This window comes from Pinus tabuliformis, chromosome 5_1 (assembly GCF_031772625.1).
Source record: "Pinus tabuliformis cultivar Carrire ecotype Pingquan chromosome 5_1, CPIR1, whole genome shotgun sequence".
In the NCBI taxonomy this organism is placed as follows: domain Eukaryota; kingdom Viridiplantae; phylum Streptophyta; class Pinopsida; order Pinales; family Pinaceae; genus Pinus; species Pinus tabuliformis.
Window position 1 is genome coordinate 88592406 of NC_142305.1, and position 26669 is coordinate 88619074.

Genomic DNA, 26669 nt, shown 5'->3' on the forward strand with positions numbered 1-26669 from the left:
GCATGTTCTCAGGGGGAGCATAACCCTTTGCCCTTGATGTCAAAGGGGGAGAATGACCTTGAGGATCTTGGGGTTGCCATCAAGTCCAAAGGGGGAGATTGTTGGCATTATGATTCAGGTTTGGCGCTATGGCACAGGTGTTGTACTTGATGGCAACTCACTCAAGAGGCAGATCTCTGTTCAGGCTCTCAAAATCATAGAAAATGAGATACCCGCAGGTGAGCCTAAGAAAAGTTGCGGACCCGCAGGTACCCCGACCAAGAAGTGCGGGCATACCTGCAGGTACTCTATTCAAAAGGTGCGAACCTCAATTTCACTCACTTCAATGCAGAGAAGCGCACGCACGTGGGAATTCTTATGAATGGTCCATGGTATTTAGTCCGACGTATATGATCCTATGGTTTTGGTCCGTGGTATAGCATTTAAATTATTGAACCCTAGTTTTGGGTCCCTTGTATCGGTTCTCTATGGTTTTAACCCTTGGTTTGAGTATGGGCTTGCCTATAAAAAGGAAAGGAGATCATTTGGCTAGACACTTTTGAATATTGAATATCTTAAGATCTGAAATTTTGGGTGATCGGTTTGATAACGCTAGATCTAAATCAAGGTGAATATTGTAAATTGTAAGGCGGATCTATCGTGATCTCATTGGCGCATGATCAGATCTGTGGATCTGACAGCCTGTGGCACATTGGAGGACTGATAAATTGGCTCTATTCGGAGGTCCACATGCGATCCACAGCGCAGGTGCGGAGGTACGCAGCTCAGCAGAAGGTGAAGGTGCGGAGGTACGCAGCGCAGCAGAAGGCACTGGTGCGGAGGTACGCAGCGCAGCAGAAGGCACAGTGCGGAGGTACGCAGAGGAACAAAAGGACCAGGTGCGGAGGTATGCTGTCAGGCAGACAGTGCAGGTGCGGATTTGCACAGAGGTACACAGTGCAGCAGAAGGAGAAGGTGCGGAGGTACGCAGCGCAGCAGAAGGCGCTGGTGCGGAGGTACGCAGCGCAGCAGAAGGCACAGTGCGGAGGTACGCAGAGGAACAGAAGGACTAGGTGCGAAGGTACGTTGTCAGGCAGACAGTGCAAGTGCGGATCTGCACAGAGGTACACAGTGCAGTAGAAGGAGTAGGTGTGGAGGTACGCAGAGCAGAAGAAGGATCAGGTGCACATCTGCGCAGTTTAGACACAGAAGAGCTACGGATATTCGCAGGTTTCTATTGGTGAAGTTGCGGACTTTTCTTGAAATATTTGTTGGCTACCTTTTATCTATTGCTGCAGAGTTCTGGGTTTAGATTACTGGTATTGCTTTTCTGGTTACTGCATTCTGAGAAGTTATTAGTTGACTCATTGTGTGATTGTAAAAGGAAATTAGTTGATTCACATGTACTCGATGATTATTTGATGTTCATGGATCCAGTCTGAAAATTAATGAAACGAGGTCCTTGGAAGAAAAGAAGTAGGTCAGCACCTACGTACTAGTAGATCATCTAGTACAAGAGCTAAGGGGGTTGTAGCTCCCTTCCAGGAGAGACTGAAAATGAGAGAGGGTTGTAGCTCTCAGCAGGTTGCAGCCTGCGTACTGGTAAAGGACTGCACCAGTACAAAATCATTGTAAAAGAAGTTTCTAATTGAAAGAAGATAGAGACATATTGCAGCAAGTGGTTTTCACCCACATTGGGTTTCCACCTTATATCTGGTGTTCTTTGGTGTGACTATCTATTTTTTCCTTGTTCTTGCTCATTATTATATGGTACTAACATACAAATTAATGATCAATATCTGAAGAATAAATTAAAGTATAAGTCTGGAAGATATATTGAAAAGAATTTAATAATACTGATTCACCCCCCCTCTCAGTATTATTTCCAACACATACCCCCTACTATTCCCCGCCCAAATTAAGGTTAGCGGGAGGTAGTTACTATGATGACCGTGTCTAGTTAATTTAGTGTCATAAATTGCTCTACATAAATTATCAATACAGGTATCGTAAACTGATGAAGTGTGATGCACCATATGTGCTTAGTTAACACTTTTTCTTACTTCGTTGTTTTATAGTTTATGTTTTTTTTTTTTTTTGGGTTTTATTTCTTATGCTTAAGGAAATTAATCTAAGAGAGAAAAGTTATGCTTCTAGGTAAAATATCTAAATGTTAATGGACAATTAAATCTAATGAATTCTAATGTTAGAACCTAATTTCTAAAGAAAGGAGAAAATGAAACAAATCAAAGCTTTGAACAGTTAGATTAATCTAAGCCAGAAAAATTTCTATGAAATGAAAGCAAAATTGGTAACAGCTAAATGAAATCCAAGGAAGCAAAAATAAAACTACTGCAATTACACTAAAGGCAAAAGTAAACTTGAAACTGCTTTTAAAATAATGAAAAGCAAGCCAATAATCCCATCCATAATCATAATATTTTGCCAATTAACTCTCCAGGTAAACCATGAGCTAAAGGCTCCAGAAATATCATCATATAGCATGAGAGAATGACATTAAACTATCTAAATTTACACTAATGAAAAGCAATCCAATAATCCCATCCATAATCATAATATTACGCCAATTAACTCTCCAGGTAAACCATGAGCTAAAGGCTTCGGAAATATCATCATATAGCATGAGAGAATGACATTAAATTATCAAACTTTACACTAATGAAAAGCAAGTAAATAATCCCATTCATAATCATAATATTTCACCAATTAACTCTCCAAGTTGAGCTAAAGGCTCTGGAAATATCATCATATAGCATGAGAGACTAATCTAATAAGAAAATACAAGAAACATGTAAAGAAAACTACTCTACAATCAATCGGTTGAACACACTTGCATGAATGGAAAATCTAATCTATCAAACTTGAAAGCAATCAAATGATATACTTGAATGAAATCAAAGCAAAACTACAAAATAAAATCTACTCTACCTTACATTCTAATACAATCCATGACATCTACTTCACATCTCCTTCCATGTTGAGAACATCAAAGCTTTATTCAAATTCTTCAAAATTACAAAGTACAAAAAAGTTCTCCAAAGCTTTCCAAAGCCATCAAGAAATAACTACAAACTCCAAGCTAAAGAGCTACCAAAAATCTACAAGCTACAAGCTTAAGAACTAACAAATGAAGGAGAGAGATCTCCTATTTATACAAAAAGATGAGAAGTCATCTCATTAATGAGAGTCCATGAATCTCTCCCTCTACCTCTAGAGTCCTAATCAAAATAGGAACTGATAAGACACGTCTTCTTAGAGTTTCAATACAATTAGGAGATGTGACACATATCCTCATGATCCCATGATTCTCTCCACTCAAATTCGAATTTGGCCTTAGGGTGTCACATAAAGGTCTTCTAGAAGCCTCCTTTTGACCTACACATGTCAACAATCTCAACCCACTTGTTAGGTATAAGCATATGCACATTATTTTATAATTTTTAACCATAAAATCACTAAAAAAGGCTAAGAATTAATAAAGTTTGGAAAAACATAAATGTGTCTCAATGATAATGAAAGTGAGATGAATGTAGTGACATGGTAGTGAAATGGAGGTGAAATGGAGGTGATATAATAGACATAATAGTGAAAGTATAATGGAAATGAATGAAAATTTCAAGACCCAACATATCCCCCAACTGAAGCTATTGCATGTCCTCATGCTATATATATTAATTCTTTTGATCCTTGAGCTTTGGCTTAACTTTGCATGATATCATTTGATAACTTCATACTTGTGCAAAGTGTTTTACTTGAATTGCAACATGGTTGGTTCTTGTGTTACAACCATGTTTTGTTGTTGCATTCTATTTTGATCTTTGAACTTTGCATAATGATATTTGATTATTGTTGCAAAGTATATCTTTATTGGATTGCATGATGGTTGGTTCTTGCGTGACAACCATGATTGTGTTTGTATCCAATTATCCTTTAAGCACTTTTGAAAATCCATTGTATGCTCATAATAACAATGTAATAGTTAATATATTTTGGAAGTATGTGGACTTCTGAATATGATATGAACATGGCAAGATATGAATATGAATGTATTCTCCCCCCCCCCCCCCCCCCCCCCCAACCCCCAAGTGATGGTATTGGCAATTTTATGAAATGAGGAAGAGAAATGTTTTTCCAACAATTATCATTCTAGCTTTTTATGGAATTCTATGGTCAAAAGTTAGAAAATGACGTACCTTAACTTACCCTTTGAAATGGATGAGTTTTATGTGTGGTGGCCCCTAAATTCTGATCATAATCTTCTTCAAGTGGCTGGACAAAAAGAGTCATGGATAAAAGAGTCAAGATGACTTTTTATTGCTTCTACTAAAACTTGTTGAATCTGCTCCAAAATGCTGAAAATAATAGTCTTCATGTCTTCAAAACTCATTGGCACAATTCCTACTATGTGAAAAGATGTTCTGATGTTGAACATAGCAGGAAATTTTTGACTTAGTGGCCATTAATGGATGCCACTAGTCAACACGAGAACTCTCACCATTGATGACAATGAGAGTCAAGATGCCCAAACACATCTTGCTAGGTACGAATGAATTTGCTGATGTCGAGTCACCTAGAAGATCCGATGAACAAGGGACATTAATTTATTCCCATTGTTCGTTGGCATGAGGACTTGCCATTAAGGCATGCAAGCCTCAAAGTGTTTTTGCAAGGAACTTAGACTCAAAGGACTATGGACTCAATAATTTGCATTGAAGCAGGGCTTATTTGCGAAATGAAAATGACAAGGGAAGATGAAAATGGAAGATGGCAATGGAGAGTAGAAATGGCAATGGGAAATAAGCATGTAAATGAGCCTCTTGGTTTTATTTGTGGGTTATGAGTGGACAAAAAGTAATGGAAAGTGTATGTGAATGTAAATGGAAAATGTGAAGGGAAATGAGGTGAATGGTTTATTATGAAGTATGGATGTGATGGAGACAATAGTATCTGAAAGTTTTTCAAGTGTTTGGATATGACTTTGCATTAGCATATTTTCCTCTTTGTTGTGATCATACCCTTATGGAACAAATTGGTCTCTTAGAAAGACACTATTCACTTGTAGTCATTTGTCCTTCCTTCTGGAACTTGCAAAAAAAAAAATAATACTTCTTCTGCAATGGAATGTAAGATTATCAAAGAAGAGAAGTGATCAATCTCTCTAGTTATGATATTTACACACAAAACTTAAGAATTTGTATTAATGAAACAAGTTCACAAAGGAAAATCAAAAGAATTATACCTGCTTTGGAATTAGTACCTCAAGTTGAATGTTGCTTCTTTCCAGCAATTTATTTTATTGTTTACTGTTTCAAACTCTGATGATGGATTTCTCATTGTGTAGATTTTGTCGATATCTTTCCAATGACACTTGAATCATCAAAATCTGATTTCGTATGAAAAAGTTAGGGTGATTTGAACAATGAGGTTTTTCAGTTGTAAATTCATGTTTGGTTGCGGAATTAGATCAGCTGCAGAATTGGAGAACAACTATGGAATGTAACACGGTTCCTATAGCTAAAAATCTTAAATAGAAAGTTAGCTATTCATGTTCATCATCAATCCAAACTTAATCAATACCTTTAGAAAAGTGAGCAAATGACTTATTCATTTCACTGATTCAAAATTGTTTTTTTTCTTGACATCCAACAACTTAGTGTGGTGACTTAGTGATAACACACACCTTGAATTCCCTTTGACCAGGGTCTTTTGACTTGGATCAAATGGATAAGACACCATCAATGTACTGACATTTTCCCAACTACCCATGTGGTTTGTTTCGTCTCTTGACACCTGTAACCTACAAAAGTATGAAAATGCTTGCGGAATTGTCAGTTAGCTGCGGAATTGTCAGTTAGTTGCGGAACAAAGCTGCATTCTGCAGCTAAAAGACAGTCAACCATCAGTACGCAATCCTCCATTCCCAATCACTCTGTTGGATCATTCTTGGAATCAGATGCCACGTAACCACCTTAAGATCCTTAACAACAACTTTGAATACTTTGCCACATTGAATAATTTGCCACGTCTTATTAATCGGCTGTGAAGAGCTGTATACAACTGGTTCACGCAATGGAGTTAAATAGAGTCATATTCAATTGGGATTGTTGTTAAACAGGTGTTAATGAGTTACAGACTCTGTTAAACAAGTGTTAATGAGTTACAAATAGGAGGCATCAAAGGCGGGAGACGTGGTGGAATAATTCCCAAATCAAAATTCATTTGCCGAATTAAATTATGGACACGAATTTAGTCATCCGCCGTCGAAAGCGTATAGGTGAGGTGAGGTTGCAGAATTCCACCTCTTTAGAAGACCCTACCCCTCAAGGCAGATGAACAACATAAACCAGCAAATCAATGGTCACAGTCTGTTTATTAATTCAATCTTTGTTTTTCTCTCTCGTGGCATGCAAAAATGGGCTTCAAAGAACTGCAAAATTCTCCCAAACCGCTGCAAATTTATTGAAACGATTTATGGGTTATCTAATTGACCCTGTTTTCGAAAAAACCCATGTTTTATTTTTCCCTAATTCATATTTTTTTGGCCGGATCATGCAGTTTAAGTTTGACATCTTTTTCCTATTTTGCGTTTTTGTGGATTAACGTATTCAGCTATTTGGGTTTGTTTTGCAATTTTCAGCACAGAGAAATAGCCTTTGCTGCTTCATTGACGACTGGATCAAGATCATAATAAACAATAGAAACAACTACTATAACATAAAGGTCTAAGATGGCTTAGCTTTTAGCTTGACTGGCTTTCCAGCCTGGTTATAGTAGCCTTCTTTTCAATGCCGAGAGAATGGATTGGCCTAGCGCTAGCGTCATGCTTCCAAGAGAAAGATTCATAGGCAAGGGTCCTTGTATGTGGCACTTTATGAAGTCCTCTAGATGGGTCTAAGATAGCAGGACCTGCATCTCCCCTAACATCAGTAGCAACTCCTCGCTTGGGCTGCTACTCATTTGCCATGATAATCCCAGTTTAATCTATATATACCAATTTAATCTAAATATAGTTGCAATGATGATCCAGCTTTAAGAGGAATATAAAGGCAAACTGAAACCACCCCTGAAAGCTAAATCTTGCAACTAATTTTTGTACATGTCTGACAGAAGCTGTGAAGGTGATGGTCTATTATCTGATTGTGTTTTCTTTTCATAGCTCAGAATAATCCCACAACTGTCAAATTTGAGGTTGAGGCCAAAGGAGAGGATATTCCAAGCTGCAATAAAAATGGGAGAATTGTTTATATTGCAAGGTTATTTTTATTTTTTTTAATGATTTTGCAGGTTTGTTTCAAGGCCAAAGCTCAAACAGGAATGCAGATTTTCTATTGAGGTCACAGTGAAAACTAGGATTGGAGATAGCCATTGGTTGTTTCCTCTTTTTTCTTCTCTGAAATTGTGGAATTTTATAAAAATGATTAATGGTTTTCAATTTCAGACAGCAAAGACTCAAGGTAAATATGCTAAAAACAAAACTTTGACTAAGGTCTTAAGCTGGTTTTTTTATTGATCTGGGCTGGGTGACTAGGATAGGATCCATGTCGGGATGATTTCAGAGATTCCCATGTGGTCGGTTTCTTCATTGGATGCCTATAACCTGCTAAACCTTGAAATTAGTTGCGGAATTCACAGTTAGCTGCAGAATCAAGCTACATTCCGCAGCTAATTTGCATAATCTTATTAAAACAGGACAGAGTGTTTTGAGGGTCACTACAAACCATAAACAGTCAATCTTAGACAGATGAACCTATCAAAGCAGTTGGATTTATTTATTTATGTTTTTGTTTTTATTTTTAACATAACAATTCTTTTTCTAATCCTCCAGATCACACAAAGTGCAGGAGGAGACCATACTCAAGAAATTATTAATGTTTTTTTAGATGTAAGAAATAATATCTCCTAATTACACTTCCCCAGCAATGGCGCCAAAATGTCTAGTCAATTTAGTGTCCTAAATTGCTCTACATAAATTATCAATCCGGGTATCGTAAAATGATGAAGTGTGATGCACCATATGTGCTTAGTTAACCCTTTTTCTTACTTCGTTGCTTTATAGATTATGTTGTTTTTGGGGGGTTTTGTTTCTTATGCTTAAGGAAATTAATCTAAGAAAGAAAAGCTATGATTCTAGGTGAAATCTCTAAATGTTAATGGACAATTAAATCTAATGACTTCTAATGTTAGAACCTAATTTCTAAAGAAAGGAGAAAATGAAACAAATCAAAGCTTTGAAAAGTTAGATTAATATAAGTCGGCAAAATGTCTATGATATGAACGCAAAAATGATAACAGCTAAATGAAATCCAAGGAAGCAAAAATAAAACTAATGCAATTACACTAAAGGCAAAAGTAAAACTTGAAACTGCTTTTAAACTAATGAAAAGCAAGCCAATAATCCCATCCATAATCATAATATATCGCCAATTAACTCTCCAGGTAAACCATGAGCTAAAAGTTGGAAATAATTAATTCCTACTTGTATATGGTTGTAATTTTCTAATTGAGGAGTTTGTTCCTACATAATAGGAATAAGCTAGAATATAGTTTCTTCTAGTTTAGTGTGTGGTTGAGAGAATCTCTCAACCACACTACTGTACGTCTAAGATAGCATTCCTATCTTGAGAATATTGATTGTATAAATTTGTGTGTAATTTCCTCATTCAACAATTAATAGAATATATTTTGAGTGACTGCAATTTTATCTTGGTATCAGAGCCCGTGAGGGCCTGGCCCCTCCTGGGCTTGGCCCTTCCTGGGCATAGGATTTAAGATTTGTTTGTCCATTTTTTAGTCCTGCCATGTAGGAGGAGAGATGCCCCGAGTTGGAGAAAACACCTGGTATGGTTGCTGGGAGCATCGTGTTGTTGTCAAATCTCGGTTGCCTTGATGAGCCATCTACACAGGTTAAGTGATGCATCTCGTAGGAGGATGCAGCAGCTCCACGAACGGATCTCGCAGTCTCCGTTGCCCTCGTCTGATCTCTACGGGAGATTTCGGATACACATCCCTGGATGTGTGGCTGTGTGAGAACCCGCGTAATCCTGTGGGTGAGTAGTAGCGGATCTAGATTCAATCGAAGGAATCAAAGAATTCTTTGTGAAATTTTCAGCGGATATCGAGACAGCAAGCCGAGGGGGTGTCGGAGAAAGCCGTGGGCAGAAACGAACTGAGGAGGGTTTTCTCGACCTTCGACAAGAATGGCGACGAGCTTATCAACATTCAGGTGATGAATTTGAAAGGGACACTGCCTACGGATCTCAACAAGCTGAGCGCCCTGAATTCGATTAGCATGGAGAGGAATTTGTTGTCAGGGCCGTTGCCCAGTTTCAGTGGATTGTCGAATCTGCAATCGGTGTTTCTTCGCAGCAATGCTTTTGATTCCATACCGGCAGATTTCTTTCACGGGCTCACGAGTCTGCAATTTTCTCAGAGATGGAGTATCCGAGATTGGAATCTGATGTGATTGTCGGAGATCTCGGAGATTTGAGCGGTATGGAATCAAGGGGCACTAGTCGGTGGAGGGGGCGGTGCTGGTGGCTAGTCCCATGGCAACAGTCTATGGGAAATAACACCAGCATCAATAATAACAGATCCGGTGGTTGGTTTTGCGAATGCAAATACTACTGAGGTCTTTTGATCACGAGAATATGGGGATCAATTTTTGATGCTACAAAGACATTCCCGTTGAGACCAGTGGTGACGACTTCCCTCCTCGGGTTAACACTTTCTCTGAGATCGACTTGGAAGAGAGCCTGAAAAACAATATACGAAGGATCCACAGACTTTGGAGTGGGACTCCGCAGTCCCCTGAGAAGAGAGGAAGCCCGCTGCTTCTGGCAGAAAGGTTGACTGATTTCTCTTGCTTTCGGGCTCATTGAAACCTATCCCTCTTTAATGGAGTGCCCTCGATCTGAAGTATGATTGGGTCATTTGATTTACTTGATCAACTCAAGGTTTTGGCGAGGAGCCCATCTTGGGATACAGAGGGCCCGCACCGTGCCCAGTGGCGATGGAGAAGAGAACACTTTGCCGACTCTTTGAGATGCCCTTCCCTCCATAGTCGTCGTGGGAGGACAGAGTTTCCGGAAATACTCTGTGTTGGAGAGTATCGTTGGAAGGGATTTTTTACCGTGTGGATCAGGTATTTCTAATAGATGGCCACTTGTCCTTCAACTTCACAAGACTGATGAAGGCAGAAGGGACTACTGTTTTTTAATGTTCTCCATGGTTTCCAGCAATTGTATCATGGCTAAATTCCTTGTGGTGGGCGATTGGGGCAGAAAAGGTTTATACAATCAGTCCCAAGCTGCTGCACAGATGGAGAAGATTGCCCAACCGTTGAACATCGATTTTTTCATTTCAACTGGAGATATTTTTTATGAAGATGGGTTGAATGGAACAGGTGATCCAAGCTTTGAGCATTCATTCTCTGCCATTTATACCGCCAGTAGCCTTCAGACGCCATGGCATTTGCTATGAGGGCAGTATCTGTTGGAAGATTTTCTGCGCTGTGTTTGAGCCGTCGGATAGGATTATTGTCGACGTTGCAGGTTATGTGTCTATCCATCTGTCCCTGAAAGGTCCAGCCGACTTGTGTAGTTGTAGGTTCGAAATGGGAGTGCACTACTGCGTTGTTTAGTGAACGTGCACTGTTGTGTGTAGATTTGAAAGGGGAGCGCACCTCCAAGTCCGATCAATCATGTGGAAGAGTTGCTGGAAAGCGTCGAAGTACGTCCTACGTGTGGAGCGATCAGTGCTATTTGGAACGGTTGTTGAGCTGATTCTAAAGATCATTGTGCACATAAATTGTGCTCGGTTATTCTATGGCAGGTAGATTTCTTATTATCTCAGCTTGATATGTCTGGGATTAATTGAGTCTTGGATCTGGTGCGGTGAGTGTGGAGACGCGATCTGCTGCAAAGGAAGCGTGGATCTGGAACGAAGGGGCCGAAGGTACGTGCTCACAGTGGCCGTTGAGATCGGTGTAGCCGCTGCCAAGCTGTGGTGTGGAGGTCGAGCCGGAGGCCGACCTGTGTGAGTTTCAATCCACGAGATCGAAGCACCGGAAAGTGGAGTAGATTAAATACATAATATTGGCTGAGGAGTATTTACAGCTAGTTGAGGTGGAAGAGTTTCCATCATTGTGAGATCATCAGATCATCATGTGTGTAGATTAGTAGTTTCGAACAGTAGTGAAAAGAAAACCGGAGACTTCCCTGGAGGCACAGAAAGCCTGGGTGGAGGATTTCTTTTACTTGGCAAGGTGCTATGGAGGCCATCAGTTTGAAATGAGGGCTGGTTAGCATGGTGATGGACAAGCCATAATAGTTGCGTTCGAATTTCTTTGGTAATACACTGCCACTGCAACAGTAAAATGTGGTATTTATAAATGTTTTGGAATTTTAATCATTGAGCTTAGCTAACTCAATGGAGTGATTTTGTTAGAATTAGCTACTCTAACAAATCATGCAGGTAAATCCAAGACAATTAAATCAGAAAGATGATGCAAATGTGGTGGGTAACAAGGTTGAATTGCACCAAATATTAATTTTGTGCAACAGTGATATCAAAGGAGCAACGACAACGTTTATGGTGGACAACAAAGTAGATTTTTTGTTTTAGTGTGGTTTGTGGAATAGACTCCCTAGCATGCTATTGTAATAGTCATTGTATGTACCAGAAACTCCAAATGTTGAATGTAAGCCTTGTAAAGGCATTTGAAAGTTCGTGGTGATCTTAAAACCACTTTGTAATGGTTTATGGTCAGCCTGAAACCATCTTTTATCACTTGAAAGTGAGGGTTGGTGGTGAGCCAGAAACCATCTATATAGTCTTTGTGACTGAAGTGCCTTTGTGGCCAGCTTGCCTTTGTGGCTGAATGGTTGGTGGTGAGCCAGAAACCATCTATATGGTCTTTGAGGCTGAAGTGCCTTTTGAAGCTAGCTTGCCTATGTGGCGGAATTGCCTGTGTGGCGGAATTTCCTGTGTGGCTTAAAGTGCCTTTGTGGTCGTGTGTACACGAGAGCTTTGTGCTCGTAGGAGCAGGTGGACTGCAGAACACCTGGCTCAGACTCAGATGATTTTCTCTGAGTAGAAGGGGATTGGCGTTTTTCGCGCTAACAGCAATGCCAGGAAGGCCAACTGGCGCGTCTGTTAGGCCATTAATCGCGCCAATGGGTGCGGGTTTTTCGTTCAGGATCGCGCCAATTCACCTTCGAGGGGATCCGTGGGATCGGAGAAGTTGTGGATCTGTCCGAGGGTGGCAGATTGTGTTTTTGGAGGTTTTGTACATGCAATTCGTGTGATGATGGTGGATTTGACTATCATGACAAGTAGTCATTAAGGGGGGGAGTTGGAAATAATTAATTCCTACTTGTCTATGGTTGTAATTTTCTAATTGAGGAGTTTGTTCCTACATAATAGGAATAAGCTAGAATATAGTTTCTCCTAGTTTAGTGTGTGGTTGAGACTATTGATTGTATAAATTTGTGTGTAATTTCCTCATTCAACAATTAATAGAATATATTTTGAGTGACTGCAATTTTATCTCTAAAGGCTCCAGAAACATCATCATATAGCATGAGAGAATGGCATTAAACTATCTAACTTTACACTAATGGAAAGCAAGCCAATAATCCCATCCATAGTCATAATATTTCGCCAATTAACTCTCCAGGTAAACCATGAGCTAAAGGCTCCAAAAATATCATCATATAGCATGAGAGAATGACATTAAACTATCTAACTTTACACTAATGAAAAGCAAGTAAATAATCCCATCCATAATCATAATATTTCGCCAATTAACTCTCCAGGTTGAGCTAAAGGCTCCGGAAATATCATCATATAGCATGAGAGACTAATCTAATAAGCAAATACAAGAAACATGTAAAGAAAAACTACCTACAATCAACCGGTTGAACACACTTGCATGAATTAAAATTGCATGAATGGAAAATCTAATCTATCAAACTTGAAAGCAATCAAATGACATACTTGAATGAAATCAAAGCAAAACTACAAAATAAAATCTACTCTACCTTACATTCTGGTATGCTCCATGACATCTACTTCACATCTCCTTCCATGTTGAGAACATCAAAGCTTTATTCAAATTCTTCAAAATTACAAAGTACAACAAAGCTCTCCAAAGCTTTCCAAAGCCATCAAGGAAAAACTACAAACTCCAAGCTAAAGAGCTACCAAAAAGCTACAAGCTACAAGCTTAAGAACTAACAAATGAAGGAGAGAGATCTCCTATTTATACAGAAAGATGAGAAGTCATCTCATTAATGAGAGTCCATGAATCTCTCCCTCTACCTCTAGAGTCCTAATCAAAATAGGAACTAATAAGACACATGTCTTCTTAGAGTTTCAATACAATTAGGAGATGTGACACATATCCTCATGATCCCATGATTCTCTCCACTCAAATTCGAATTGGCCTTAGGGTGCCACATAAAGGTCTTCTAGAAGCCTCCTTTTGACCTACACATGTCAACAATCTCAACCCACTTGTTAGGTATAAGCATATGCACATTATTTTCTAATTTTTAACCACAAATTCACTAAAAAAGGCTAAGAATTAATAAATTTTGTATGGCCCAATGATAATGAAAGTGAGATGAATGTAGTGACATGGTAGTGAAATGGAGGTGACATAATAGACATAATAGTGAAAGTGTAATGGAAATGAATGACAATTTCAAGACCCAACAGACCGGACTCCCATAATCGCATCATGGAAATGGGGTCTAAATTTTGTCACTTTCTTCTATACTTTCAAAACTCAAAACAAACAATGCCATCACATTCATCTTGTCGAGACAATTCTGATTATATAAAATTTGTCCCAATCAGAGTCTAGGATTTCAATTTATGACCCTTAAGAACCTTATTACTTTGAAAATCCCACAGAACCACCGTAGCCAAGGCCTAGAATTAATATTGTATGGGACAATCCCAACCTATGTAGTGGAGGTATATTTTATATATATATATATATATATATCACAACCCCACTTGATTAACCCCAATGCTCAAGTTCTATGCAATGTGACCAACCTCAAGAACTGGGCTCCCAGTCCTTTGATTCCTTGCATTCTCCGCCCTACACGTTACCTGAGAATTGAGTCATCCATGTGCTCCATAATCGTTGTGAAAATGATACCTATGGGTAACAAACTCAGAGAAGGTATTTTTTTCCACTAACTGTAGTATCAATCCTTCATCTACGAGGCCCCTCCTCCATACTTTTAATGACACATAGGCTCTTTCCACGTGGTCTCGTTTTCCTCTTGTCGTCCAAGGTGCAAGCTTCAACTCACCCCAACCTCTTCCATTTCATCCTCCATGTCATCTTGGTCCCTGTCATCCTGACTCTCCCTTGCGCACTCCCCCTGGATCTTTTGGGGGTGGGACTTTCGGGACACGTCACCCAATCTTTTTTCCTTGTGGCACACTTAACCCTCTAGGAAGCATGTTCTTCAAGCATTTATTTTGATGGGACTTTTCTTCTGCTTCCCCAACTCCTATTAAGCAAAAATATTTTGGCGATGCTAAACAAAATGAGTATATAAATACCAACATACTCTGACCCCAACTCCATTAAAGAGTTCAACGCAGGAGCTTTACGATGGTTATCTTATAAGTATAGTGCCTCTAACTCTGGTTATGGAGATTAAACAAGTCACCGTGACATAATGCTCCTACAATAATGTAATATATATATACATACATACATATATATATATATATATATATATATATATATATGCTTTTAAGAATGGATCAAAGTGATTGTTGAAGGATTGGTTTGGTCATAAACTAACTCATATATATATATATATATATATATATATATATATATATATATATATATATATATATATATATATATATATATATATATACTTATTTATTTATATGTGCACACTTCTATAATTTATGTGCTTATTCTCCCTCCTACAAAGAACCATTATTATAAGAATTCCCTATGATTTACAGTCATGCAAACACTATCCTTCATGAGCTTGGAATTGATAAAACAAGGCCCGATAGCCAACCTTTTAATTGCATAAAAAGAAACTTGACAAAGATTTTTCCATCCATTCACACTTAAGCCCATTGGGCCAATTTCAAACTAGTAATAGTTCAAATATCTATAGGACTCTTGAGCTTAATGATAATCAACAAAACAAGGTCATGATTACACATAGGAATCGATTCATTTACTTAAGAATTACACAGGAAACCAACATTTCTTAAGCATGTTGGAAATCACCTTCCATGACACATTGCAAGTACTGGACCAAAACAATGAAACCATACCAATATAGGCCTTAAGCCTGCCCATTTAACATATACTTGACATTCGAGGTGAAAATATTGAGTATACTTATTTGATTAAATGTGCTCAGCAACTACAATTATGACTCTAACTCTCCACCCAACCATAGATAAGTTGTAGCCAATTCTTACTTGTATTTGTCACCCCCGAGCCATATTCCAAAGCTTGAGGCAGAGTGCTTATGAGGGCTCTTAACCAACAAAACAACTAAAATAGGGTGCCAGCAATCACACTGCCTTCATCCACCATAGCAAGTCTCTACTCTCTCAGTGATGTTTATGCCCAACAAACTTTTAAAAGACCTCTTTAGCTAGTTTAACTCTCCAAGGCTTAGTAATAGCAAACTAATATGTCATGTTTTCTATTATATGTTCTCACCCATGATCTTGGAGGAATTTCTTTCTCTCAGAGCGATCCTACATATTGAGGACCTTTCCCTTATATTTTTTACATTCTCAGAGAGATCCTTCTCTCAGCATAACCTCCTCCAATCTATGAGTGAGAGTCTTGTCTGAATGTTGATCCTCCCATGACTAATCCTCTTTTTTTCCCCAAGCTAACCACCCCCTTCTTCCCCATGATTGCATAGCTTTCAACCTCATGGACTACGCAACCCATGTTGCCTTAATGTTTTTGTTATGTTCTTTTTTGTGGTGAGAGTCAAAGGACACCTACCTTGTCCTTATTTCTTAAGTTAATTTTTGGCATTATTAGCCCACTCAACCAACTAGGACTGATATTTAAAACAAGAATTCCTTCAATCAATCTCTTACCTCAAGCAATGGAATTTGTGTCCCTATCTTAGCCATTAAAATAATTTCAATTATTTACAAGAGAAAAGTATTAACGAGGGGATGTCACAATCCCTTCCCCCTTGAGGGGAACATTGTCCTCGGTGTTCAATTACTGTATACAATATACAATAATTTCTTAAAAGACACAACACAATTGATGTGGAGCTTTACATATATCGCTCGTTTAAGCTTTTTACAACATATCTTATATGCATAGTGGCTTACCATTCACTTGGTAATCATTAAGTTATAAATTCATCCATCTTCCAATGGCCCTTTTTGAATTCTTTTGATGTTTTAGAGGAGTTCAATCCAACTTGGATTGTTCTCTTTCTATGGAGTGCTACCTACCTCCAGTGTCTAGTGTTGCTATCTTTCTCTCCTTATTCCATTAGCAAACAGTTCCTGACTCATTGTTTTCCAAGGACAACCCCAATGTGCTTCTGATTCTAATCAAGTATGCTCATGACCAAAACTAATTTATTTTCCAGCCTTCGCTTCTCTACTTCCCAATCTCTCAGGTAATCTGGTCACTCCTTCCATGCATCCACTCACCTTCTAATTTTAGGCATCCCCTTCTTTGCTTCTGAGTCCCTCAGGTGATCCATCCCTTGGAAAGGCGTCCTTGCATTAGAAGGATCTCAAACCAAAGCATATATTTGCCTCAAAAACTGTCATACTGATCCTAGCATTCTTTATGGTAATCAGTGGGAACCATTGAATGTTAATGTTGCACAATGGCTCCGTTCCAAAAATTTTTGACTTTAGCATATTGTTGTTATTCCACCTTGTGACCAACCCCGATCACCTGAGTTGTGCAAGCCCATTTCCATTCCTATATCATAGGCACATGGATTTCATGAGACTCGTCATAAATAAAGTGTAATAATTTTAAATCATACCTCATTAGGAATTTATTCATGAGGTGAACTTGGATTTTTTTTTTTTTTTTTCTTTGGTTCCTAATATAGAAAAACCAGGTTAGCTCATAATTCAAACCATCAAAAAATTATAACAATGAATTAGATTTATAATTTAAAAGTTCATAAATCAATGAAATATTGATAATTGAGTTGATTTGTTCTTTGTTGCTTGTTTTATACACATTGGATTGGTTGCCAATCCTGGCAAGCATCTTGTGGCCTTCTCTATTCTCATACACACACTAGATCGATCGCTTAACTCGGAAAGCACCAAATGGTTGTATATATATATATATATATATATATATATATATATATATATATATATATATATAGATATATATATATATATAAACCCAATCGCTACCCTGCAAATATGGGCACTACCAATCCCAATAGTCTTCTGTTCATAGGAATATAAGTGTATCCCACACCTTCATAAGCCCAGGAAATCCCATACTTGCCTTTCCTAAACACATTACACGATAGAAGGGCCCAAACAGTCCCATACATGCACATATACACAATGTACAACACAACACATACACATACACACATGATACAACACAATGAATGGACATGTATAATACAACAATTACACAACACACAACATAGTATGACATGTATACAGCAATGTTGAAAATCTAGAGACCACATTGTCTCTATCCACAAACACTAGAAAACATTGCCTCTAGTGTCTTTCCCATCCTTCACCGCGTGCATCCACCCTCCAGATCCAGGATCTATGGTTTCTTTAATTATCCACACTTTTCCCTGCACATCACAAATTACACTACATTCATTCCACTAACATATACTTCAACATTCCCTATTCATAATATAGCACGGGCATAGTATAAGAATTGTATTCACGAGATATTAAAAGCATAAATCAATCATGCTACTTTTTCCCACTTGATTCCTCATTAACCAGGAACCTTTTTATGCCATGCACATCTACATTAGATAATTTTTAATAGTCCCTCTTCCACCGGAAGGGCCCTTAACAAAACCCTGTCAAAGAAAATGGCATTTTCATATTTGTATACAGGCATTGGCATGATAATGGGCATATCAGAAATATATATGTGTACATTGAGTTAAGATTAGAGAACTTCCCTTATGCCATTCTCATGGCTACCATGTCATTGTCCATTATTTCCCATGGACTAACCCGCCACTTGGACATCATGTTGTTGTTCACTCATTCATAGGCATAAAAGACATTAACTAGTGTCAAATAAAATTCAGGTTTAGATAACTCCCTGTATGCAAGCAAAGCACACATTAGTTAATGGGATTGTCCATTAGAATTCCTCCTTTTTGCCTTTTCTTTTCACATGGTTGTTATGCGATAATTTCCCGCCACTTATGTTTTCTCCTACACTTGTTAACATGTCTAGGAGTAACTCTATAATATGGTCCAATATTGGCCTTTTTCCAACCCATCTTCCTAACTTGAAGTTCGTTGGTACCTAGAACTCGCTAAGTTGGTTATTATTCATGTCCATTACATGCATCCCTCTTCAAATCTCTCACCAAAGCTTTGTGACCTCCCTACCACTTTCAATCAATTTGACTTAAGGTCAAGTTATGGCCACAACCCCCCCGCCCCCCTAAATTTTTCACATAAGGTATGGGTACCCTCTATGTAAATTCTAGTCATATCGCCCTTTAATGCTTTCTTTTGGTTAATTGTGTGACGTTTTTACGAGATTTTTATTTTCTTCGATTTTGTGTTTTAATTGCTTCATTGTGTGCAATTCCTCGCTAGTTTACTAACAACTTTCATTTCATCTCATTTGGATTTACAATTTGCAAATAACACTTATTCAAAGTTCCACTAATTTTTACAAAATTAAGCTAAAAATATACAAAATATATACTATTTTTATTTTTGTAAATATAATTAAATATATATTTTAATTATTTATTTATTATTTTTTAATATTTTATTAACTACCTTACACAACCACCGGATTCAAAAATATATATATTTATTAACATAACTATATAATAAACTAAACTAAACATAAGTTAAAAATATTTAAAAAAAAAATATATATATATATATATATATATATATATATATATATATATATATATAGATATTTTAATCCCGGATCCTCAAAAACCATTTTAATTTCAAATCATAAACGTTACAGGAATCTAGGATGTTTAGAACATAGTTTAAAGTGGTTGTAGTTTATTTATTTAATATAAGGCAGGTCTCACCTTCCCACATCATCCTTCCCTCAATCTCGTGTCCTATTTTAAATCCCTCACGGGATTTCCGTTATGACTCCATACCTCCAGTATCCCAGACTCCTTATCCCCCCATCCCTCCAGTCCCCCATACTCCTTATCCCCCCATCCCTCCATCCTGAATTGAATTAAATTTTAATTTTTAAAAATAATTTTAATTTTAATTTTTAAAAATAATTTATATTTTAATTTAATTAATTTTAATTTTTATGATGATGATGATGGTGGTGGTGGTGGTTAACGTCCAATGAGACCAAACTTTGGTCTAACAGACCTAAAAAAACAAATTATTTAGTTTGATTTAAGATTTTATTCCTATGCTCGAAAAGCTTGGAGAGAAGCCTCCCGAGCTCACTATAATTTTGACATCATAAAAGGCTAGGAAGGTCAATATTGCAACAGAGATTATGAAACTAAGATCTAATGTGGTTGTACGCGGGGCACTCTAAGAGGAAGTGGTTTTCATCCTTGATGTTACTATTCTCACAGAGATGGAAAATCATTTCCATCCATAGTGTTTTAGGAACTGCCCAACGACTTGTTTCACTATGGAGCTCATGAGAGTTCGTTCTAATCTTCGCTATATTAATTTTCTTCTTTGAGTTATTTAAAACAGAGAGATACTTTTGATCTTCTAGGGTGGGGTTGATGACCTTCTTATAATAACTTAATTTTCTTTTAGCTGCTAAATCTTTCTCACACCACATTTTTTCTTTGAACTTAGAAGTAACAATATTTTTAATGTTATTAATGTTTTGCAATACATCATTCTCGTTGATCTCCCAATGGTTTAACCAGGCCCTTATGTCTTTATACCACCCCCGCTTGAGCCTTAGGTGGTTTTGGCTGGTATTTAAAGCTAGCTTAGTAAGTCTATGATCTCCTATGTTATTGAGTTTGTGCTTGTACACCAGAAGCCTAGTCATAGCTAGGCTCTTGATAGGGGAAAGACCTACTTCTATAAGGAGAATAGGATAGGGTGTATTGCTTTTAATTTTCAAGTTATACGTTATAAAATGCTTCTGGATTTGCTCAATCTTTCTCCAGGATTCTCTAGAGATGTTGCAACCCCAGACCTCACATCCATATAAGATAACAGGAGTGACTAAATTTTCAAAGAGGAACTTCTTTTTATCCCACATTACGAGGTTTGATGTTTTACAATTATTTTCAATACCAAAATAAGCTTTCCACCCCCCATTAATCCTTTTCTCAATGCTATAGTTCCAGTTGAGCTTGTGATGAATATCAATTTCTAGGTACTTGTAAGAATACACTTCCTCCAAGTTATTATTGTCATACATAAAATTAGCGTAAGTGTCCTTCTTGGATTTGATAATCATAACTTTTGTTTTGTCAGTGCTAATAGTCATACCCATGGTAGAGCAGAAATCCTTAAGAAGCCTAAGTTTCTTATCAAGATCAGATGGGCACCTTGCAAGAAGAACAATATCGTCAACATAGAGAAGAAGGATGATGACTATCCCAGCTAAGATCATGCCAGCACATCTTGCTTCCTCTAAATACCCTTCAAGCTTGTCGATGTAAATGCCAAATAGGGTAGGGGAGAGGGGGAAACCTTGTTTAACTCCGATATTACATTTAATATCTTTCAACCACCCCTCATTGCTTTTTAGCTTGGCAATTAAATTCTTGTATAATCTTATAGCGGCAGCTCTCAACTCGAAAGGAACCTTTAGCTCTTCTAATCTATTCCAAAGGTCGTTTCTAGGAACCATATTGAAAGCCTTTCTAAAGTCCACAGAGCAACAAAAGAGATTGGATTTATCATTACGACATTCCTCCACAATGATCCTAAGCGTAACGAGTTGGTATGTTGTTGAGTGATGCCTTCTAAAACCCGCTTGGCCTTTAGCCCGCTTACCTTCACTTTCAAGCCATATGCTCAATTTCTTTTCCAAAATAATATCATATAACATGGCTAAGAGAGGGCTGATCATAATTGTCCGATAATTAGAGGGGTTATTTGTATCCCCACTTTTAAAAATAGGGATAATGAGGCTCTTAGTCCATGGTTTAGGGAACCCTTGCTTGACTACTTGATTGAAAAGCTTGTGGATGTGGGGGATAAGGACAAGACCTCCAATTTTTAAGATTTATGCCTGGTAACCTTCAATGTCCTTAGCTTTCCCATTTGCCAGGCGATTAACCCCAAAATCAATGTCTTCTAATGAGAAAACTTCTTTCGTTGTGAGTAGGGTTTCAAAGTTATCCATGACATTTGGAGATTCATAAAGCTTTTTAAGATAGGAATTCCAATTGTGTAAAGCATTTTTATTATTATCTTTAGTTTTCCTATTCAGAATCTGCCACCAAAATTTCTTAGGACCTACCTTAGAGAGGTGTAAGAGATTCTCTTGTATTTTACAAATGTACTACCTCTTTTTCCTTTTAGTCAAGGCTTTGTATATTTTTATCTTCCCCATTTTAAGTTCATCAACAACTTCCTTAATTGCTCTCCTTGCACTTTTACAATCTTTGTCATACCATGGGTTGGTTTTGTTATTTCTTTTATTATTTGAAACTTCAATTGAGAACTTGTTAATAGAATATGAGAGGGTTGTAGTAAAATTATGATAGAGATCTTCTATGTTGTCTATACTAAATAAAGGAAGCAAATTAGTTTTTAATTCATTTAGAAAGAGATCATTTTTATTTCTATCAAATATTAAGTTCTTTTGGCTATAAGGATTATTTTCTATGGGATCTCTATGCATGACAAAATTGAGAGTTATAAGTAAAGGCCTATGATCAGAGTCAGGCTCGTGGTCGTTTAAGATGTCAAAATTTATTATTTCGTTGTATAAAGGGAGATCGGAAATAACATAGTCTACCACGCTACTACCAAGCCCATGGATGCAAGTCATCTGGCTAGAGTTGGGCCACTTCTTTAGACCATTGCAAATTATGAGATCCTGAGCACTACAGAGCTTGACTAGCTCCGACCCAAACAAATTCTCCCCGAGGTCTTCAGAGCTCCTTTTGTACCTACTAGCCATAGTAGGGTCTTTGTCTAACCAAAGAGGATTAGGGTTGGATTGCTTAGAATAATAGCTTGGTTGCTTGAAGTTTGAGCATTAAAGTCACATATTAAAAGGATATTACCTTCATTCCTTAGGCTAGAAATATCATTCTCTAAACCATTGTAAGGACTGTTTTTATCTAGATTCTTCTTCTTATAGAAGTTAGAATTGATGGGGGGGAAATAACATATTGCTATGTAGGTCTTTTTGTTATTAACATTAGTGATCTCTATCCAGATATATTGGTTGTAAGGGTCGTTTTTATAAATCCTAGCATGGGGGGAGATGTTCTTCTTAATGTAACAAGCTATTCCCCCAATGCCTCTACGGGAGGATCGCTTGTTCCATGTAGACCATAGCGTAAAGGCATCTATGTTAGGGACCTTAGATTTGTATATAATTAATTTAATTTGTGATTAATAATTAGTTAATTTTAATTATTTTGTTATTAAATTTTATTAATTTAGTTAAAATTAGAGTTTTTAATTAAAAATGTCTAATTTTTGTTTAGGGATGCATTTTTCAGCATTCTCGTAGTTTTGATAATTCAATTTTGGAGAGATATATTTTAAGTTCTACTTATCTAATGAGGCCCAAGATGACTCATTAGATAGCTAGAATCGAGGAGAAAAAACTAAGAGCATTAACTCAACCAAATTTGCACATTTAATATGCCAAAAAATTAGCATAAGATGAAGCTCCCAAATCGTAACAAAAAAAATAATTTGGAAAATTTGTTGAAACAATTTCACCTATCAAAATTATTGTCGTTTGATGACAACCTCCTTCAACCATAGAAGTCTTGACAGTGAGCAACGAGAGCACAATTTTCCATTATTTTCTTCATTTAATTTAATTTCGATTGGAGAGTTTGCATTCCCAATTTTTTGTAATTCTCATTTTAGTGTGCAAATTAATTTATTTTTATTTTATTTTTGATTGGTTTTGTGAGGGGAGTGTTTGCAAAGAGATGAAAGCAAAAGGATTTAGAGCAATGGAAAGAGACCATGAAGGAGGAAGAGGAGGATTTGTAGCTCCAATCAAGGGACTAAAAAAACTACTTTCAAGCAACTCTTTGTTTTTTAAAAATTAAAAATAGGAATTTGAGAATGAGAAAAAGGGTTGCAGATCCACGACAGGAGTCCTCTTTGCAATTTTTTCCTTTTGTTTATTTGCACTTTTGGGATGAACAAAGAGTTAGATTGTAGAAATACAAAGCATTTTGGCTATGTAAACAAGAGTTATTTTGCACTGTTGTAGACATATTTTCTCAAGGAGCTCCTAAACTCCTTGTTGAACTCCTGAACTTTTTCTTTTAATTAATTAAAATCATATAATGAATTCAGACCTTTTAATTGGATTCAGATATGTATTTCTAATTTGCTTCAATAACTTTTTATTAAAGTAAATTTTATTTGCACAAAGTATTTTAATAAATTGCAAAATGCAAACTATTTTGCATATTGCAGTTTAATCTTAAGTTTTGGGTTCAATCAATCATAAACAACAGTCATATTCCCCTGGTTAGGTCATTCGCTCTTGAATTGAGAGAAGGTTATCCTTTTCCAATTTGAGATAGGATTAGTTTCCTTTCTGCAACTCAAAATAATTTTGCATATGATTTTTTAGCTTTGCATAAAGTCCTCTCTCAAAGAATCAAAAGATCATTAAATTATGGTTTGATAAGCCTTCAATTTGATCAAACCTTTGTGTTCATCTATTTCTTTAATTTATATCATTAAAGATCAATATAAAGGATAGGTAAACTATTGTATACTTTGTATTTATGTATTTGACTTCTTATTTAAGATTGTTTAACTTTGATTTATTTTCTAATTAATTTTAATCTCTAGTTTAATAATTTAGTTCCATCATAACTTTAACGCATATGTTAATATAGTATAACTAGGCTATATTGACACTTATATTAGGATAGGTTAACCTTAGGTGTGGCATGGTTGAGCCATTAATTCAGCTTAAGGGTTTCTTTCTTCCTCGTGCACAACAACGAAGTAATACCAATATCTCTCTTCTTATTTGGTAAGTAATTGAAATATCACAAGTCATCAAGGAGAGAGAGGGAGTAACTGGACCCAATAGAACCAGTTGAAACCATCCTTTAAACCGATGAGAGTTTGATTTGGGACTCTAATTGGATATCTTTCCTCAATGTTGATGAGGTCATTTTTTACCATCAATAGGTCCAAAGCCCCAAGTATGTAAATCAAATCCATGTCATAACATCAATAGGCACTGCAAGAGGTAGAATAAGAGATAACACCACAAAAGAGAATAAATTCTATGATCACAATCATAGAGGAAAACCACACACAAAACAACATGGTCATGTACAAATCTAAAATTTAAATGATATCAATCATGAAAGTAATAAATTAAAGCCACCACCTATCGTCATTAAAATAAAATAATCCCCAAAAACATATATTTATCCCCTTGAGTCGAATGTTCATGGAAATTCCATCCATCATATAAGCGTGCATGGTTATACATGTATATATGTATATCCATGTACCAAAATCAATTCAAGAATTCTTTACAAGGGTCACAACGTCCTTGAAGTCTTACTTTCCCCAAAAGTTCATAGGGAAACTCTTCAACACATATATGTATAAGTCAAGGAGTTTGAGGGAATGCCCCCTCCTTTTTGGCATACTGCATCGTTTATTCATGTCCCTATGGTTTGTAGGGGTTATTTTATTTCTTCTTTTGACTACGGGGATAGTCCTTTTTCAAATGATTGTCTCTGCAACACCAGTAGGAAAATATCATATTCTCCTTTTCAGTCTCACAAGGCCTCTTCCCACCAATGCCATTTTTCATTTTTGAGGGTTCAACTTGATATGTCATTTCTCACAACTATTTTTGCAATTCAACATTCCACTCAGACAGTTCTTGTTGTTTCCTGGTGAGCTTTCTAAGTTTTTCCTTGCAAATCTTTAGCTCAGCTTCCAAGTCCTTGAGCTCAACCTCCAAACTCTTGAAGGTTCATTTCCTTTGGAGGGATGTCCCTCTCTCTGGTTCTCGATGGACCTAGTCCCTATCCTAATGCACCATGACACGATACATGTTTCCTTTCACTACCACTGAATCTTGATATGTGCTACCACATACACTCAATTGATAGTGCCTTAATAAATATAAATAAATATACCAATTTCCTTCCCCTATTGTACCAAGCACGCTACCTTGCAACTACACACATGTCTCAATTTACATATTAGTCACATGCCTCAAAATCCAAGACATACATATATCGACATAATTTTCAAAAATTGGGATTTCTACATGCGCATGCACATATCGACTCGTTTATAACCTTTCTTTCAGAAGATTCTTGTTTCCTCATCAAGCTCAGTTATAATTGGAAGCCAAATAGTATGCCAAAATCAACAACATTAATTTTATTTAGTCTCTGTATTGAGAACAAAGCGACAATTTAGCTTTAGCCTTTATACAAAGGCTAATAATTAAGGTATCTGCAATCATAAGGAAAATAATTAGAACCCTTTTAACAAACAACATCATTTCAAGAATGATAACGTATTTACAAGATTAAATTTCAAACTTTTACTGGAAATTATCAAGATTGATTACTATCAGCCTCTTTGTTGAAACCCCTATTATCATCTATTAAAATCAGCCTTCAATATTTAATAAGTATGCCAACCTTCATTGGCTTCATTCATTCTCTTTACCAAAACCATCATCACTAAGTAAGAGGTCAAATTTTCCCACAAGTAACCCTAGCAGTAGATGTATATTCAACCTCTTTTCTAGGGCCTGCAACAACAACACATCTCATAAAATTGGTTGTCATATGCAACAATATTATCAACATATTTAACCATGTCCTTGTTATCTAAGCCACATTCTTAAATGGCTTGTCCACTATACTAGAAGAATAGCTCATACAGAAAATTAAGTATTTATTGAAGAGGATGATGTAACACAAGGGACTCCTGATAATTCAAGTTAAACTCTAATATCGCATTCTCTCTCTCTAGCAGAGCTACAAATCCTTCATCTATAAGGTCTACACAAGGACCTTTCCTTTGAATGTCAGGTATTGAACATGGATGATCCAGGTGGATATTGGTGGCCACCTGCCAAGTGCACTTGGACCCCCACCATTGTTTCTTTCAACTTTTCAATTTCCTTAATTGTAACACAGTTTAGTATTTTTAGCAGTTTTTCGTGTCCTGAACTTCTGAATCCGTTTTGAGGCCCTAAATGACATTTTTTGGGAAACCTGGGAGCAACATGGGTCCATGGA